Below are 17,318 nucleotides of genomic sequence, written 5' to 3'. Positions count from 1 at the left end.
TGATGCTTACCGTGCCCTGATCTGCCCCACCGTTTGGCCCTAATCTACTATTTTCGGGATATGCTAATGAGGTGCCAACTGGCACCGGCCGGGCTAACTGGCACTCTGACGTCAGCTGGGCAGTGCTGCTGCCGGCGGCACTGACGTCAGAGTGCCAGTTAGGCCGGCCGGTGCCAGTTAGCACCTCATTAGCATATCCCGAAAATAGAAGATTAGGGCCGAACGGCGGGGCAGATCAGGGCACGGTAAGCATCAAACTGATCAGCGTCCCCCGCACTACCAGCCAGTAGCGGTGGTTAGTACGAGGAGAGTAAGCTGACAGATTTCCTTTAACAGTATTTGTTGGCATCCTGTTTTTCATGGTATTATGACTGATATGATTAACTGGGCAGAAACACAGTACAAACCTACCCTTATAACCCTGTTAAGTATGCAGCAAAGCTCTTGACTTGCTACTCTGCCCAGCGGATCCGGGCACAGTAAGCATCAAACTGATCAGCGTCCCCCGCACTACCAGCCAGTACCGCTGGTTAGTGCGGGGGGGGGAGAAAGCTGACAGTTTTCCTTTAACGGGAGCAGCGAACCCTATTCACTTCTATGGCAGAACGGAGTCAATTAGTGACTCCATTTGGGACATATGTGCTGTTTCAAGTGGACTCAAATTGAGCCATAGAAGCAAATGGGGTCTGCTGCCCCTGTTAAAAATATATGTCAACATCCCATTTTCAGCAGAATGCTGTAGGATATTACTAAAAACGGACGTTAAGGGTCTTTTTTTTTCTTTTCCTTTCCTTAACGGCTGTTAAACGGGAGGCATAACGGGCACCGAGGATCCCATTCACTTCTGCTGGAAAATAATAGGAGAAAAAGACGTTGCAAGCACAAATTTTTTTGCCGCTATCTTCTGACGGCCTTACTCTAACTTGTGAATGCTGCAAACTAAACTCTTGACCTGTCTGGACAACATGCCAAAAGTTTTTCCAAATGGCAATGATTATTTTAAGGGGAATTTCAGAAGCATTTTTTTTTCTTTGTATTTATTATGGTACAAAAAAAAACCACTTTCTCTATGGGTAGTGTATACTAACGTAACAGCTGTTCTGTCCACTCTGAAGAAACACATGGCCATAAAACCTTATTCTGCCTCCTCCACAGCATGGGCAACAAGTGATGTCACAGTACAGGAGTATATCTAATATTCTAATCATTAATATGTTTTATTCCCTTAAAGGTGTACTCCGGCGCACACTTTTCTTATTTTATCCGTTCCGGGCTGCAAAAAAAAAAAAAAAAAAAGGAAAAAACTTTTTCTTGCCTGCCTACGCCACCCCGGAGCTCCAGTACAGGTGTCCGGTCACCGGGCTGTTTTCTTCTTACTTCCTGTTAGCCCGACACATCACATGGAGCTTCAGCCTATCACCGGCCGAGGTGGGACATCGCTGTAGCAGGTGATAGGCTGAAGCTCCGTGTGACGTGTCGAGCTAACAGGAAGTAAGAAGCAAACAGCCTGGCGACCGAACACCTGTACCGGAGCTCCGGGGGCGCGTAGGCAGGCAAGAGAAAGTTTGTTTTATTTATTTTATTTTTTTTTGCAGCCCGGACCAGATAAAATAAGAAAAGTGCGCTCCGGACTACTCCTTTTAAGGACCATGGGTTTTTCCGTTTTTTCCTCATCACCTTCTAAAACATCATAACGCTTTCAATTTTGCACCTCCAGACTCATATGAGGGCTTATTTTTTGTGCCACCAATTTAACTCTTTGTAGTGACATTAATCATTTCACCACAAAATGTATGTGAAAAAAATATATATTTTTGGGGCAAAATTGGAAAAAAAAAAAACACCATTTTGTAACTTTACAATTCTTTGCAGTGCACTTTTCGGTAAAAAATTACACCATATCTTTATTCTGTAGGTCCATACAGTTGCAAGGATACCTAATTTATATAGGTTTTATTTTATTTTTCTACTTTAAAAAAAAAAAAAACTACATGCACCAAAATTAGTATGTGTAAAAGTGTCATCTTCTGTTTTGAGGGCTCATTTTTTGTGCCATGATCTGAAGTTTTTATTGGTACCATTTTTGTTTTGATTGGACTTTTTGATTGCTTTTTATAAATTTTTTTTTTTATTTTTAAATGTATTTTTTTAGGATATACAAAGTGACCAAAAATACATAATTGTGGACTTGTGGATCGCATACACTGTTCAATGCTATGCCATAGCATAGTATTGATCAGTGTTATCGGTGCTCTGCTGCTCCAGCCTGGATCTCAGGCATGGAGCAGCAGAGTGACGATTGGACAGCGGGAAGCAAGGTAAGAAGTCTCCCGTTGTCCTCTCAGCTGTTTGGGATGCTGCGATTTCACCGCGGCGGTCCCGAACAGCCCACTGAGCTAACCGACAAGGCTTTCCTCCCGTTTTAGATGCCGCAATCAACTTTGATCGCAGGGTCTAAAGTGTAAATACAGGACATCAACCCGATCGGCAATGTCCGGTATTAGCCACGGGTCCTGGCTGCTGAGGCAAATGGGACCTGCCAGGTATGAAGTGTGCTCGTGGTAGTTAAGGAGTTAAAGTGAAAGAAAGTGGCCAATCCCTTTAAAGGGGTACTCTGGAAAACTAAACCCATAGACCATTCTCTACCTCTCATCAACCCATTTAATTGTCTAAATATCGTTCATTAGCTATATAGAGCAGTTTCCTCTCTTTGGTTGTCACTAGCATGCATGAAGTGAGGGAATGAGATAAACCAGCCCTCCACTCTTTCTCTTTAATAATCCCTCTCTGAAAGCAGCTCCCACCCTGAGAGACACAGACCATGTGGTTTCTGCCCTGCACTGATGAGTCATACTCCCTTTAGTGCTGATAACTGGGAGGATGTGTCCAGCCTCAGCCAATAAGACACTGAATCTCTCTGCTGCTCAGAGCAGGAGGGGGGGGGGGGGACTGGCAGAGCAGAGCTGCAATGATTGCTGGGAGAAGTAGGCAAGCTTGAGAGAAGGATGGCAAAGAATATCAAGCAGCCAGGGAAGACAACAGAAGCAAAAGGAGCCATGCATATCGGGCAGGATGGTTTACAGGGAACATATTCAGATAGTGTGATGGCTTTGGAGCTTTCTTTTTCTTCCCCTGGAGTACCCTTTTAATATTATCATGATTTAGGACCTGTTCACATGCCGTTTAGCTATCCTGTTGAAACGTCTGTTTGATTTATTTTTTAAAGGACCGTTAACAGATCCTTAGGTTTTCAGTAGGACATCCCTCATGGTCAAAGGGTTCCGTCACAATTTATTCTCAGTAAAACTTGGAATTGACTTTATCACCTTTTCAAATAAGGCAAAATATAACCAATACAACCAATTTGTCAGAAAAGACAGCTGACCATAAAAAGATTTCGGTTACAAAAAAAGCCCAAAAAAAAGCCCTTCAGCTAAATGTGATTTCTCTCTAGCCTACGATTGATATCTAATATACACATAAAGCTAAGTTCACATCTGCATTGAAGCTCCACTTGCAGAACCCGTTTAAATAACGGAACATAATCCGAAAAAAATGTATTAATGGAACCCAGGAGGGCCCCATTAAAAGTCAGTGGGATTCCTCTGGATCCAGTGGTGTCTGATGTGCAGCGGACTGCCCGCTCAGTTTATTTATATATTTTTATCTATGAAGGACTCTCAGGCGGATGTGCACTTAGCCTAATGCTTGGTAATAACTACTTTAAAGAGAAGGAAATAATGACCCTTTTTAGTTGTGACATTTTTGTCTCTTGCGCTGATGTTTGATGTCTGAGAATACCACGGTTATTAGTAGTATGTCTATATTTGCATAATTTGGCTTTTTACTAATTGTGTTTTCAGCTACTAAACGCCATGAGCCTGGAAACAGACAAAACCTTTTTGTTAAAAAAAACAAAAACACATTGGGGTAAAAAAACTTGCAGCCAGATGTAAGGCTGGGTTCACACTACGTTTTGTCCCATACGGGAGCGCATACGGCAGGGGGGAGCTAAAACCTCGCGCTCCCGTATGCCTTCGTATGCGCTCCCGTATGTCATTCATTTCAATGAGCCGGCCGGAGTGAAACGTTCGGTCCGGTCGGCTCATTTTTGCGCCGTATGCGCTTTTACAACCGGACCTAAAACTGTGGTCAACCACGGTTTGAGGTCCGGTTGTAAAAGCGCATACGGCGCAAAAATGAGCCGACCGGACCGAACGTTTCACTCCGGCCGGCTCATTGAAATGAATGACATACGGGAGCGCATACGAAGGCATACGGGAGCGCAAGGTTTTAGCTCCCCCCTGCCGTATGTGCTCCCGTATGGGAGAAAACGTAGTGTGAACCCACCCTTAGCTGGGAGTTAATGCTATACCCACATGGTCATGTTGTATTCTATTTTACCTTGCAGTGACATTTATGTCACATTCTGGGCATGGAGTTAGTTATATATATATTTTTTCCCCAGAAATTGTGGCACATCAAGTGTTCATGTGTGTTTTGGAGTATTTTATTTATTTATTTATTTTTTAACGCCCTCAACGCCCCCCCCCCACACACTTCAAAAGAAATCCTGGATTCTTTCATCACATGATGAAAGAATCACATGACTTAAGATATGGGAAAATGAGAAAAATGCAGGGGATAAGACCACAAATAAAAACCACCTATACTTATACACATTGTTTTGTGGCATTTTTATTTTTAGGACCCAAAAAATTCCAAACAAAAGTTGTCTGGCCAGAGTATGGCATTGTTTATCTGTGTAAAGACCAGGCATTGTGGTCTTGTACAGGAAAGCTCCGACTATTCCTCAGCTTGCTGGATATGGTTGCCAGTTATGCTGCTCTCTGACTAACCATGGAGTCATAGCCTTGGTATCTCTAGGGTATTTGATTAGTAGGTGGTTTGTTACTAGTCATGCGGAGTGCTACTACAACAAACTTCATGTAGGCTTTGCTTCATATATCCTTGATCCTGGTTTCTAACATTTTAAGTAATATTACGTTAAAGGAGTACTCCACACAAATTATACTTGCATAAAAAGGTATATTCATAAATATTGATAGGAGAAATGAACGATGGCACTCTCTCATAAAGGTATCTTGATTTATTGATAAAAATACATCCGGTAAGGGATACAACAAGGCCTCGTTGTATCCCTTAGGCTGCGTTCACAAGGCCGTCTAGACCCATCCCGTTCGTCTCCCGTCAAAAATAAAAACAGACTTTAAAAAAAAAAAAAAAATATGGAAATGAGTGCAGACTGGTGTAAACGGAATGTAAAAAAATCACATTGACATCAATGGGATTATTTTACAAAGGTTTGTACCGTACAAGCGGCAACAACGGAACCTGAACGGGGAAAAAAACGGGGACAGACAGCCGTGTGGGCGCACCCTTACCGGATGTATTTTTATCAATAAATCAAGATACCTTTATGGGAGAGTGCCATCGTTCATTTCTTCTATCAATACTTGGTGATACCTCTCAAGGTAAGTCCTGGACATTTAGGCTAAGTCTCCACTTGCCAAGGTGCAATTTCCACACAAATAAAAAAAAACGCCAGAAAAAACGCATGATGACGTCACTTGCACTGGCGATTTTTCAGGCGTTTTTTTAATTCCTAAAAACTCAGTGCAAAAAACCAAGTGGAGACTTAGCCTTACTGCGAGTTGTTCTGAGGTGCGAATTTCAAGTAAAGCAGCAGTGCTGACTGTGTATCTTTCTGAACACTTGTTATATTCATAAATATACAACTTTTTCAAAAGGAACACATTTTTTTTTTTTTAAGCACCCTTCCCCCCCCCTCCCAATGGAAATTTTGATATATGCCCTACTTGTCATCCTGTCTATCGCTCCCTGCCTGCATAAGACAAGATGTACATTTACATATTGACTGGAAGTTTGGCTTGCATAACATCTGTATACAAGCTACACTCACATTGCCATCACAGCACCTCTGAGTGCTAAGTGTATTCCTCCATGCCAGTGTTTCCCAACCAGGGTGCCTCCAGATATTGCAAAACTACAACTCCCAGCATGCCTGGACAGCCTTTGGCTGTCCAGGCATGCTGGGAGTTGTAGTTTTGCAATACCTGGAGGCACCCTGGTTGGGAAACACTGCTCCATGCAAATGGATTGCAATGTGCACAGTGACATTAACCTGGGGTCAGGCGTCTGTGTAAAAACTTTTGAGATTGCATCAGGTCTCAGTTTTGAGACACCCTGCGATCGCGAGGTTGTAACTTTGTGAAGTGTGCAGCAGTGCTCTTCCTTCCTTGGCCAACCACTCCTTTTGACTCTTTTACTGCATAAGAGGTTATGATGAATGAGTCTGGTTTGAGTGACAGGCGGTGAGTGAGACGCATGCTGACGTACACTTGACTCTGCTATAACTTGCAAATGCATCGGTCTTAGCACTGAGACCCAGTGCGATCTAAACTTTTGATACGTCTGAACAACCTGTAAAAAATTTGTCCAAGTGACATTGGGTGCACGTACACTTTAGTTTAAAGGTGGCTGAACCCACAGACTCTACTGTTTTATGGAGGTTTTCCAACTCTCTACAGCAAATGATGTCAGGGGAAAAAAAGAGGCAGGCAAAACGTTTGGCTGCTCCTCTTAAGGAGATTGGGAACAGACAGATATTTAAAGGGGTACTCCGCTGGGAATTTTTTATTTTTTTTTAAATCAACTGCTGCCAGAAAGTTAAATAGATTTGTAAATTGCTTTTATTTAAAAATCTTAATCCTTCCAGTACTTATCAGCTGCTGTATACTACAGAGGAAGTTCTTTTCTTTTTGAATTTCCTTTCTGTCTGACCACAGTGCTCTCTGCTGACACCTCTGTCCATGTCTGGAACTGTTCAGATCAGGATAGGTTTGCTATGGGGATTTTCTCCTGCTCTGGACAGTTCCTGACATGGACAGAGCAGAGGTGTCAGAAGAGAGCACTGTGGTCAGATAGAAAGGAAATTCAAAAAGAAAAGAACTTCCTCTGTAGTATATAGCAGCTAAGTACTGGAAATTTTTTAATTTCGAGTAATTTACAAATCCATTCAACTTTTTGGCACCAGTTGATTTAAAAGAAAATGTTTTCCAGTGGAGTGCCCCTTTAACCTGTTGGGGACCAAGGGCGTACAGTTATGCCCTTGCTCCCAGGTACTTAGGGGCAAAGGGCGTACCTGAACGCCCATGGGAATTTCGGTTGGGTACCGGACCGGGATGCCTGCTGAAATCATTCAGTAGGCACCCCGTGCAAACCCCTGGGGGGTCCTGAGACCCCCCCATGTTGGCGATTTGGTGGCTTTTTCTCCTTTTACCCCTTATGAAAAGATAAAGTTGGGGTCTACACCAGCATGTTAGCGTAAAATCTTTTTATTTTTTACACTAACATGATGGTGTTGCCCCATACTTTTCATTTTCATAAGAGGTAAAAACGTAACAAGGGGTACAGTGAGTATTTACACCCCACAGGTGTTTGACAGATTTTTGGAACAGTGGTCCGTGAAAATGAAAAATTAAATTTTTCATTTGCACAGTAGACTGTTCCAAAGATCTGTCAAACGCCAGTGGGGTGTAAATACTCACTGTACCCCTTGTTATGTTTCCAAGCAAATACTCTCCAAAATTCCATTGTCGCTCCTTCCCTTCTGAGCATTTTAGTGCACCCACACAGCACTTTACATCCACATATTAGATATTTCCTTACTTGAGAGAAATGGGGTTACAAATTCTGGGGGATTTTTTCACCTATTGCCCCTTGTAAAAATGTAAAAAAAATAAAATAAAAACATTTTAAATTTTTACGTCCAACTTTAACGTAAAGTTGTCAAACACATGTGGGGTGTTAAAGGGGGACACCGCCCCTAGACATCTTTGCCCCCCTCCAAAGGATAGGGGATAAGATGTCTGATCGCGGGGGTCCCGCCGCTGGGGACCCTTGCAATCTATCATGTCGCACCCACCTGTAACGGCTTCCGGAAGCGCTGGAGGCCCTCAGGCTAGTTCTATCCCGACCACGGGGGCTGAAGTTCGTAACGTCACGACTCCACCCCCGTGTGACGTCACACCCCGCCCCCTCAATGCAAGTCCCATAGACTTAGGCCTTCACAGGCCAGCCTTAGCTCTCTGACCCTTTTAACCACATATTGTCCAGGGTGAACTGCTCTGTTGCGATTGCCAGTCCACACAGTAACAGCAGCAAACACAAGAAATAAAGGCACAATATTCTGCCGCATGGCCTCTAAGCAAAGGAATCACCAGTGAATAGTAAGGCAGGGTTCATATTGACAGATCTTTGGCTGTAAAAAATCAGTTGGCACTAGGACCATGCTTACATTGTTGTAGCCAAGATCATTGTTTTGGCCATGGCATTTTAGTGGCAGAAGCTCCGCCACTGAAATTAAAGTATGGACTGTGCAGCCGAATCGCACTTACAGCCATGAGATTATGCTGCATCGGAATTTTTACGCAGAAATATACTTGGAAGTTCCTCAGTATGAACCTAAACTAACTGGATCAAGGATCTTAAACTGGTAACCCTCCAGATGTAGCAAAACTTTATCTCCCAGCATGCCCAGACAGCTGTTAACTGCAGCCAACTGTTGTCCGGGCATGTCCAGGCATTCTGGGAGTTGAAGTTTTTTAACATCTGGAGGGCCACCAGTTTGAGATCACTGAACTGGATTAAATACTTTTTTTTTTTTTTTTTTTATGGAGGGTGAGCGAAGTTCAGATTACACATACTACAGTGATCCCTCAGCTTACAATGGCCTCAACATACAATAGTTTCAACATACAATTATCTTTTCTGGACCATTGTAACTTGAAACCAGACTCAACATACAATATTACGGACAGTCCAGATCTGCGAAATGTGTCTCAACTGGAGGAACTGACCAATCAGAATGGGCAATTTACTGGTAAAACACCTGTATTACTGAAGTGTATGCACTGACTGGTGTCTGGTAGCGCCCCCTACAGTACAGGGAGGTATTACATGTTCTGTACTCTTTACCTGTACCAGGGGTACCTGCTCCTTTGGACACCAGATAAGGGCGACTCCACGTTACTTTTTTAGGACATTGTGTACTGTACAGGACCCCAAAGAAGCTCCTGTCCTCTACATAGACCAGTGTTTCCCAAGCAGGGTGCCTCCAGCTGTTGCAAAACTACAACTCCCAGCATGCCCGGACAGCCAAAGGCATCCCGGCACATCGCCGAGGGGGGTCCTGAGACCCCCCCATGACCGTGATGCGCGCAAATCGCAGGTCAATTCAGACCTGCGATCTGCGCGATTCCGGGTCATACGGGTCACCGGTGACCCGGAAAATAAGAGGGATCGGGGGTGTCCGAGACACCCTCGATCCCCCTAAAGGCATAGGAGTTTGGTGGCAGGGGTGCCACCCCTCCTATCCCTGCTATTGGTCGGCCGAGCGACTGACCGATAGCAGACCGGGGGAGGGGGGGTTAAAGTTCGGTTCCCCCGCTTTGCCCACCTATCGGTGTCCGGGCAAAATGGGGGAACCGTCCAGGGAAGGTCAGCGCCGAAGGTCCCTACCTGGATCCCGGATCCCCGTTCGCGATCCTCCCTCACGTGCGGTGGCGGCGGCAGCAATACTTCCGGGTCCTGCTAGGTGAGTTGTTGCCTAGCAACATCCGGAGGGCCACAGTTTACAGTGGTCTCTAAACCGTGGCCCTCCAGATGTTGCAAAACTACAACTCCCAGCATGCCCAGACAGCTGTTTGCTGTGGGCATGCTGGGACTTGTAGTTTTGCAATATTTAGAGGGGTTCAGGTTGTAGATCACTAAGTGGTCTCAAACTGTAGCCCTCCAGATGTTGCAAAACTACAACTCTCAGCATGCCCAGACAGCAGTTTGCTGTCTGGGCATGCTGCGAGTTGTAGTTTTGCAACATCTGGAGGGCCACAGTTTTGAGACCACTGGACAGTGATTTACAACCTGAACCCCTCTAAATCTTGCAAAATTACAACTCCCAGCATTCAGGAACAGCATAAGGCTGTCTTGGCATGCTGGGAGTTGTACTTGCGTGCCTGCAGCCATTGCATAACAACATCTCCCAGCATGCCCTTCCGCAATCAGTACATTCTGGGAGTTGTAGTTTTGCAACAGCTGGAGGCACACTGGTTGGAAAATACTGAGTTAGGTCATAGAACCTAACTCAAGGTTTTCCAGCCAGTGTGCCTCCAGCTGTTGCAAAACTACAACTCCCAGCATGCATGGTCTGTCAGTGCATGCTGGGAGTTGTAGTTTTGACCCCCCTCCCGTGTGAATGTACAGGCTACATTCACACTGGCAGCAGATTACAGTGAGTTCCCCGCTACAAATTTGAGCTGCGGGAAATTTTTTCGCCGCAGCTCAAACTCCTAGCGGAAGACTCAGTGTAATCTGCCGCCAGTGTGAATGTAACCTAAAAACACTACACTAACATAAAATAAAGAGTAAAACACTACATATACACACGTACACTGCCCCCCCCCCCCAATAAAAATGAAAAACGTATTGTACGGCAGTGTTTCTAAGATGGAGCCTCCAGCTGTTGCAAAACAAAAACTCCCAGCATTTCTGGACAGCAATTGACTGTCCAAGCATGCTGGGAGTTTAGCAACAGCTGGAGGCACCCTGTTTGGGAATCACTGGCATAGAATACCCCTATGTCCACCCCTATGCAAGTCCCTAATTCAGGCCTCAAATGCGAATGGCGCTCTCACTTTGGAGCCCTGTCGTACTTCAAAGCAACAGAATAGGGTCACATATGGGGTATCGCCATACTCGGGAGAAATTGCCTAACACATTTTGGGGGGCTTTTTCTCCTTTTACCCCTTATGAAAAGGAACAGTTGGGGTCTACACCAGCATGTTAGTGTAAAAAAAAAATCTTTACACTAACATGCTGGTGTTGCCCTATACTTTTCATTTTCACAAGAGGTAAAAGGGAAAAACGCCCCCCAAAATTTGTAACGCAATTTCTCCCGAGTACGGAGATACCCAATATGTGGGCGCAAAGTGCTCTGGGGGTGCACAACAAGGCCCAGAAGGGAGAGTGCGCCATGTACATTTGAGGTGATTTGCACAGGGGTGGCTGATTGTTACAGTGGTTTTGACAAACGCAAAAAAAAAAACACACCCACATGTGACCCCATTTTGGAAACTACACCCCTCACGGAATGTAATGAGGGGTGCAGTGAGAATTTACACCCCACTGGTGTCTGACGGATCTTTGGAACAGTGGTCCGTGAAAATGAAAAATTTTGCACAGCCCACTGTTCCAAAGATCTGTCAGACACCAGTGGGGGGTAAATGCTCACTGTACCCCTTGTTACGTTCCTCAAGGGGTCTAGTTTCCAAAATGGTATGCCATGTGGGGGTTATTTTGCTGTCCTGGCACCATAGGGGCTTCCTAAATGCGACATGCCCCCCGAGCAAAATTTGCTCTCCAAAAGCCAAATATGACGCCTTCTCTTCTGAGCATTGTAGTTCACCCGCAGTGCACTTCAGGTCCACTTATGGGGTACCTCCATACTCAGAAGAGATGGGGTTACAAATTTTGGGGGGTCTTTTCTGCTATTAACCCTTTGGGGGGGAAACCCACATTTTAGTGAAATTTTTTTTAATTTTTTTTTACATATGCAAAAGTCGTGAAACACCTGTGGGGTATTAAGGCTCACTTTATCCCTTGTTACGTTCCTCAAGGGGTCTAGTTTCCAAAATGGTATGCCATGTGTTTTTTTTTTGCTGTTCTGGCACCATAGGGGCTTCCTAAATGCGACATGCCCCCCAAAAACCATTTCAGAAAAACGTACTCTCCAAAATCCCCTTGTCGCTCCTTTGCTTCTGAGCCCTCTACTGCGCCCGCCGAACACTTTACATAGACATATGAGGTATGTGCTTACTCGAGAGAAATTGGGCTACAGACATAACTATACATTTTCTCCTTTTACCCCTTGTAAAAATTCAAAAATTGGGTCTACAAGAACATGCAAGTGTAAAAAATGAAGATTGTGAATTTTCTCCTTCACTTTGCTGCTTTTCCTGTGAAACACCTAAAGGTTTAAAACATTTACTGAATGTCATTTTGAATACTTTGGGGGTGCAGTTTTTATAATGGGGTCATTTATGGGGTATTTCTAATATGAAGACCCTTCAAATCCACTTCAAACCTGAACTGGTCCCTGAAAAATTGCGAGTTTGAAAATTTTGTGAAAAATTGGAAAATTGCTGCTGAACTTTGAAGCCCGCTGGTGTCTTCCAAAAGTAAAAACTCGTCAATTTTATGATGCAAACATAAAGTAGACATATTGTATATGTGAATCCCCAAAACAATTATTTGGAATATCCATTTTCCTTACAAGCCGAGAGCTTCAAAGTTAGAAAAATGCAAAATTTAAAATTTTTTCATCAAATTTTGGGATTTTTCACCAAGAAAGGATGCAAGTTACCACAAAATTTTACCACTATGTTAAAGTAGAATATGTCACGAAAAAACAATCTCAGAATCAGAATGATAACTAAAAGCATTCCAGAGTTATTAATGTTTAAAGTGACAGTGGTCAGATTTGCAAAAAAAGGGCTTCGTCCTAGAGGTGAAAATGGGCTCCGTCCTTAAGGGGTTAAGGGGTTAAAGGGGTACTACTCCACTGGAAAACGTGTTTTTTTTTTTTTAAATCAACTGGTGCCAGAAAGTTAAACAGATTTGTAAATTACTTCTATTAAAAATTCCCAATCCTTCCAGTACTTATCAGCTGCTGTATAATACACAGGAAGTTCTTTTCTTTTTGAATTTCCTTTCTGCCTGACCACAGTGCTCTCTGCTGACACCTCTGTCCATTTTAGGGACTGTCCAGAGTAAAAGCAAATCCCCATAGCAAACCTCTCTTGCTCTGAACAGTTCCTGACATGGACAGAGGTGTCAGCAGGGAGCACTGTGGTCAGGCAGACAGGAAACTCAAAAAAAAGAACTTCCTGTGTATTATTCAGCAGCTGATAAGTTCTAATTTTGGTGCATGTAGTTATAATTATTATTTTTTTTTCAGTAAAACAAGATAAAACCTATATAAATTAAGTATCTTTGTAACCGTATGGACCTACAGAATAAAGATAAGGTGTCAATTTTACCGAAAAATGCACTGCGTAGAATTGGAAGACACCCCCTCCCCCCAATGTTTTTTTTTTCCAATTTTGCCCCACAAATATTTTTTTTTCTAGTTTTGCCGTATTTTGGGTGGTGAAATAAATTTCATTACAAATTACAATTGGTGGAGCAAAAAACAAGCCCTCAATTAGGTCTGTAGGTGCAAAATTAAAATCGTTCTGATTTGTAGAAGGTGAGGTGAAAAATACAAAAGTACAAAAATTAAAAAACCTGTGGTCCTTAAGGGATTAAGACACCCTCCTGTTCTGTACTCATTACCTGTATAAAATACACCTGTCCACACACTCAATCAAACAGACTCCAACCTCTCCACAATGGCAAAGACCAGACATCAGGGATAGACCTGCACAAGGCAGGGATGGGCTACAGGACAATAGGCAAGAAGCTTGGTGAGAAGGGAACAACTGTTCAAGATGACAGTTAATCTCCTTCCGTCTGGGGCTCCATGCAAGATCTCACTTCATGAGGCATCAATGATTATGAGGAAGGTGAGGGATCAGCCCAGAACTACACGACAGGACCTGGTCAATGGCCTGAAGAGAGCTGGGACCACAGTCTCCAAGAAAACAATTAGTAACACACAATGTCATGGATTAAAATCCTGCAGCGCATGCAAGGTCCCCCTGCTCAAGCCAGTGCATGTCCAGACACTGGAGTGTGAAGCTTTCCAGTGACCATCTTAATGATCCAGAGAAGGAATGGGAGAAGGTCACGTGGTCTGTTGAGACAAAAATAGAGCTTTTTGGTTTAAACTCCACTCGCTGTGTTTGGAGGAAGAAGGATCAGTACAACCCCAAGAACACCATCCTAACCTTGAAGCATGGAGGTGGAAACATCATTATTTGGGGCTGCTTTTCTGCAAAGGGGACAGGATGACTGCACCATATTGAGGGGAGGATGGATGGGGCCATGTATTGCAAGATCTTGGCTAACAACCTCCTTCCCTCAGTAAGAGCATTAAAGATGGGTCATGGCTGGGTCTGCCAGCATGACAACGACCTGAAACACACAGCCAGGGCAACTAAGGAGTGGCTCTGTAAGAAGCATCTCAAGGTCCTGGAGTGGCCTAGCCAGTCTCCAGACCTGAACTCAATAGAAAATCTTTGGGGGAAGCTGAAAGACTGTATTGCCCAGTGACAGCCCCGAAACCTGAAGGATCTGGAGAAGGCCTGTATGGAGGAGTGGGCTAAAGTCCCTGCTGCAGTGTGTGCAAACCTGGTCAAGAACTACAGGAAATGTTTGATCTTCGTAATTGCAAGCAAAGGTTTCTGTACCAAATATTAACTATGCTTTTCTGATGTATCAAATATTTGTCATGCAATAAAACGCTAATTAATTTTTAAAAAATCATACAATGTGATTTTCTGGAGTTTTGTTTTAGATTCAGTCTCTCACAGTTGAAGAGTACCTATGATAACAATTTCAGTCCTCTACAAGCTTTGTAAGTAGGAAAACCTGTAAAAACGGCAGTGTATCAAATACTTGTTCTCCCCAATGTATTTTTAATATAACCTTTCCAGTTCTTAGCCAGTTTTTTCTTAAAAATCCTGGGGAACCCAGGTTAAAACCTCCTAGACACTAGTGCAAAAGTGGAGCCTTCAACTATCATGCCATGGTCTGATCTCTTGGACCCCCACAGACTCCAGTTTCCTACTACAATCTCAGAACTTCCTATAGTTGTCTTTTTATTAATGTTCTCACTCAACAGAAGTCTCATATGCATTGTGAACAGAGCCTTATTGAACAGGGATGACGTAAAGACTGATGCTAGACTGTGTTACCTTGTTAAACTTTTTATTTTGAGTGTCTTGGCACTGTATGTAACTTTGTAGATTGTGTTTTGTTAATATCTATGAAATTTGTCAGACTACGAAAATAAATTTAAATTGGATCTTGAAGTTGTCTCACTAGCGCTCAGTCTTCTGTCTATTCTCCTGATATGTCTTTTGTTGCTTCTCTCGCTATTTGTGTGAGTTAACTATGCAACCAGTTGCTGTCTAAAATGACTCCTTGGGTAATAAAACCTGTAAAATTCTTTGATCTATTTTGCCACCCCTGGGATCCTGTTGGAGCACCCTGGTTCATATCACGGTTTCAGAAAAGGGAGAATGTCTTTCAACAGGACAGATTCAATTGATAATTCTATAAGAACTTTATATATACATATAGCAAAATCCTTGTCCTTAGAAATGTGCTGTTCTGCCTCTATTGTTACCTATTGTCTATGGATACTTATAAAAAGGCTGTCTTTATACCAACTTGAATAGCATATCACGGGGCAGGACACAATAGAGAAAACTAAGGGCAGGTGAAGAAGCTGCGCAGTTACTTTTTCTTATGTGTTTGATTTGCAGGCTTGTGCTTGAATGTTCAGTAATGCAGAGACATATGAAGAAGTGTAAAATATTATGGATGATTCAAAGCCTAAACATTTAGGTTGGCCAATGCGTAAATGGGTTGTAGGTTAAATACACGAGCCTGGAGTCAGGAACTGGTGGATGTGTACTAAGACTGATACATTGTAATAAATCTTAAAATGTGGGAGCAGGGCTGTTTTTCATAAGTTAGCTATTTTATTGGGTACTCGTTCCAAGAAGAGGGCTGTGATATTTTTAAATGGGCATTAGCATTTTTAAGCATTAATAACCCATCCACATGAAATCTGCAAACTGGGATCACCAAACTCCTATGTTCCCAGTGGTTGAGCATTCCAGAGGAACCAGCAGTGGCGTTGCTAGGGTTGGTGGTTGGTGTTACCCGGTGCGGTAGAAAATGGGTTCACCCCATAAACCCCCCCCCCCCAACCAAAGTGTGTATTTTCTTTTTTCACTTTTGTGATGAACGCCAGTGGTGTTGGTGTGTTGCAGAGTACTGTTAACACTATAATGATTAAATATACCAATTGAAAAGTAAGAAGAAAGCACTAAAGAAGTTTTAACCATTTAAAACTACAGCTCCCAGTATGACCTAAGCGGTGGTAAGGTTATGCTGGGAGTTGTTGTTGTTTTATCTATCATTACTGCAAAACTTACTAGTGACTCCAGCTGTGATGGGACATAGTGAGGAGAATACAGAATATCAGTGACATATTCTCTATAGTGAGGAGAATACAGAATATCAGTGACTACAGGTGACATCTTCTCTATAGTGAGGAGAATACAGAATATCAGTGACTACAGGTGACATCTTCTCTATAGTGAGGAGAATACAGAATATCAGTGACTACAGGTGACATCTTCTCTATAGTGAGGAGAATACAGAATATCAGTGACTACAGGTGACCTCTTCTCTATAGTGAGGAGAATACAGAATATCAGTGACTACAGCTGACGTCTTCTCTATAGTGAAGAGAATACACAATGATATCAGTGACTACAGGTGACGACTTCTCTATAGTAAGGAGAATATACAATGTTATCAGTGATTACAGGTGACGTCTTCTCTATAGTGAGGAGAATACACAATGATATCAGTGACTACAGGTGACGTCTTCTCTATAGTGAAGAGAATACACAATGATATCAGTGACTACAGGTGACGACTTCTCTATAGTAAGGAGAATATACAATGTTATCAGTGATTACAGGTGACGTCTTCTCTATAGTGAGGAGAATACACAATGATATCAGTGACTACAGGTGACGTCTTCTCTATTCAATGCAATACACCAGTGTTTTCTAATCAGGGTGCCTACAGCTGTTGCAAAAGACTCTCACACCCAGCAGTTGCTCCACCCATTGAAGCAGGACAGGCTCCCTCTGATCACCTGACTAGTGATGTCAGGTCTCGACGCACTGCAACCTGGGAAATCCCAAGACCTGAGTAATTTTGTATGTTGTTAAAAAGAAATATTAGGGCGATAATCACAGAAGAATTGTGAGAAAACCATCACACACAGGTACAGACACTATATTATGAACTACACTGACTTTACAGCCCCTGTAGCATAGTCAAATAAAAAAAATCCCGGAATACCCCTTTAAAAAAAAACAATAAAGTGATACTTAACTGCTCAGACCCTGCAACTGCTGCTTGCCAATGTATTTATTTTTTTATGCTCCAATACCATTCCCCCCCCCCCCCCCCCAAGTAAAGCATATGTGGTTATGGCTGCCTGCTTGAGATTCTCTGTTTTTGGTTTT

General features: G+C 43.1%; 1 protein-coding gene across 4 annotated transcripts in view; it reads left to right on the top strand.

Moving 5' to 3' along the window:
• CBLB (Cbl proto-oncogene B) overlaps nucleotides 1-17,318 on the top strand; it is a 207,124-nt gene that overhangs the window by 23,106 nt on the left and 166,700 nt on the right. The gene's annotated exons all lie outside the window — the stretch shown is intronic.

This window comes from Hyla sarda, chromosome 2 (genome assembly GCF_029499605.1).
Source record: "Hyla sarda isolate aHylSar1 chromosome 2, aHylSar1.hap1, whole genome shotgun sequence".
NCBI classification, from domain to species: domain Eukaryota; kingdom Metazoa; phylum Chordata; class Amphibia; order Anura; family Hylidae; genus Hyla; species Hyla sarda.
This window is presented reverse-complemented; position numbering and strand designations above follow the sequence as displayed.